This window comes from Scyliorhinus torazame, chromosome 4, assembly GCF_047496885.1.
Source record: "Scyliorhinus torazame isolate Kashiwa2021f chromosome 4, sScyTor2.1, whole genome shotgun sequence".
In the NCBI taxonomy this organism is placed as follows: Eukaryota; Metazoa; Chordata; class Chondrichthyes; order Carcharhiniformes; family Scyliorhinidae; genus Scyliorhinus; species Scyliorhinus torazame.
The window spans coordinates 305,760,895-305,763,394 of NC_092710.1; the positions used below are offsets into that span (position 1 = coordinate 305,760,895).

At 57.0% G+C, this 2,500-nt stretch overlaps 3 non-coding genes across 3 annotated transcripts; all 3 read left to right on the forward strand.

The window, feature by feature from the left end:
• Positions 1 to 391: 391 nt before the first annotated feature.
• LOC140413115 (5S ribosomal RNA) lies at positions 392 to 510 on the forward strand. Its single transcript, XR_011942294.1, has one exon. It is a non-coding gene; the product is annotated as a 5S ribosomal RNA (ribosomal RNA).
• A 696-nt stretch (positions 511 to 1,206) lies between these two features.
• Positions 1,207 to 1,325, forward strand: LOC140414952 (5S ribosomal RNA). The gene has a single exon (XR_011944077.1). It is a non-coding gene; the product is annotated as a 5S ribosomal RNA (ribosomal RNA).
• Positions 1,326 to 2,021: 696 nt separating this feature from the next.
• Positions 2,022 to 2,140, forward strand: LOC140413116 (5S ribosomal RNA). The gene has a single exon (XR_011942295.1). It is a non-coding gene; the product is annotated as a 5S ribosomal RNA (ribosomal RNA).
• Positions 2,141 to 2,500: the final 360 nt, after the last annotated feature.

Sequence of the window (2,500 nt, forward strand, 5' to 3'; positions counted from 1 at the left end):
GCATTGGGGCTGGTGTGGAAAGCGAAGGAAGAGAGAGCTGGCTTGCATTGCCTGCCTGACCCTTGTGCTGGCTGTGCTGAGAGAAGTGCGCAGCGTTGCAATGTGGAAAGGCAGCAGCGTGCAGGCGGCAGGCTGGTGTGAGGTGGGCGGGGCTTGCAGTTTTCCTTGGGGGAGGTGGAGAAGAAAAAAAGAGAGCTAGGTGGGGACGGCATGAAGGGGAGCGTGTATCAGGCATATAGGCTAGAATTAGAAGGAGAAGGAGAGAAAGAGGAGGAGAAGTAGAAGTAGAAGTAGAAAAAGAGAGAGAAAAAATTGAAAACAACCGTAAAGAAGAAGTGGCGAGGGTGTTAGCGTGGCCGGCTTGAATAGGCAAGAAGACGGTGTTGCAGATGCCTACGGCCATACTAGTCTGAAAACGCCCGATCTCGTCTGATCTCGGAAGCTAAGCAGACTCAGGCCTGGTTAGTACTTGGATGGGAGACCGCCTGGGAATACCAGGTGCAGTAGGCTTTTGCGGCCAGCAGAGACTGCTCACGCCAAGCACTCTCCACACCAGAGGCAGGCCAACCTTTTGCTGCTCTCTGCGTCCTCGCCATTCCTCCCAACACTTGCCTGCGGGCTCAACTCAGGCAGGCGGCTTGGTCGGGCCATTCAGCTGCTGCAGCTTTGCCGGGCCTTTGCAACGCAGCACGGTTGGGTGCCTTGGCGTGCTGTACTTTGATGGGCACGCCAGCTGGCCCGTGTGGCCGCAAGCCAGTGTGTCGGCAGGACGTTCTGTCTCCTAGCCTGAAGGCGCCGCATGAATGCAAGTTGTGGCATTGGGGCTGGTGTGGAAAGCGAAGGAAGAGAGAGCTGGCTTGCATTGCCTGCCTGACCCTTGTGCTGGCTGTGCTGAGAGAAGTGCGCAGCGTTGCAATGTGGAAAGGCAGCAGCGTGCAGGCGGCAGGCTGGTGTGAGGTGGGCGGGGCTTGCAGTTTTCCTTAGGGGAGGTGGAGAAGAAAAACAGAGAGCTAGGTGGGGACGGCATGAAGGGGAGCGTGTATCAGGCATATAGGCTAGAATTAGCAGGAGAAGGAGAGAAAGAGGAGGAGAAGTAGAAGTAGAAGTAGAAAAAGAGAGAGAAAAAATTGAAAACAACCGGAAAGAAGAAGTGGCGAGGGTGCTAGCGTGGCCGGCTTGAATAGGCAAGAAGACGGTGTTGCAGATGCCTACGGCCATACTAGCCTGAAAACGCCCGATCTCGTCTGATCTCGGAAGCTAAGCAGACTCAGGCCTGGTTAGTACTTGGATGGGAGACCGCCTGGGAATACCAGGTGCAGCAGGCTTTTGCGGCCAGCAGAGACTGCTCACGCCAAGCACTCTCCACACCAGAGGCAGGCCAACCTTTTGCTGCTCTCTGCGTCCTCGCCATTCCTCCCAACACTTGCCTGCGGGCTCAACTCAGGCAGGCGGCTTGGTCGGGCCATTCAGCTGCTGCAGCTTTGCCGGGCCTTTGCAACGCAGCACGGTTGGGTGCCTTGGCGTGCTGTACTTTGATGGGCACGCCAGCTGGCCCGTGTGGCCGCAAGCCAGTGTGTCGGCAGGACGTTCTGTCTCCTAGCCTGAAGGCGCCGCATGAATGCAAGTTGTGGCATTGGGGCTGGTGTGGAAAGCGAAGGAAGAGAGAGCTGGCTTGCATTGCCTGCCTGACCCTTGTGCTGGCTGTGCTGAGAGAAGTGCGCAGCGTTGCAATGTGGAAAGGCAGCAGCGTGCAGGCGGCAGGCTGGTGTGAGGTGGGCGGGGCTTGCAGTTTTCCTTGGGGGAGGTGGAGAAGAAAAACAGAGAGCTAGGTGGGGACGGCATGAAGGGGAGCGTGTATCAGGCATATAGGCTAGAATTAGCAGGAGAAGGAGAGAAAGAGGAGGAGAAGTAGAAGTAGAAGTAGAAAAAGAGAGAGAAAAAATTGAAAACAACCGGAAAGAAGAAGTGGCGAGGGTGCTAGCGTGGCCGGCTTGAATAGGCAAGAAGACGGTGTTGCAGATGCCTACGGCCATACTAGTCTGAAAACGCCCGATCTCGTCTGATCTCGGAAGCTAAGCAGACTCAGGCCTGGTTAGTACTTGGATGGGAGACCGCCTGGGAATACCAGGTGCAGTAGGCTTTTGCGGCCAGCAGAGACTGCTCACGCCAAGCACTCTCCACACCAGAGGCAGGCCAACCTTTTGCTGCTCTCTGCGTCCTCGCCATTCCTCCCAACACTTGCCTGCGGGCTCAACTCAGGCAGGCGGCTTGGTCGGGCCATTCAGCTGCTGCAGCTTTGCCGGGCCTTTGCAACGCAGCACGGTTGGGTGCCTTGGCGTGCTGTACTTTGATGGGCATGCCAGCTGGCCCGTGTGGCCGCAAGCCAGTGTGTCGGCAGGACGTTCTGTCTCCTAGCCTGAAGGCGCCGCATGAATGCAAGTTGTGGCATTGGGGCTGGTGTGGAAAGCGAAGGAAGAGAGAGCTGGCTTGCATTGCCTGC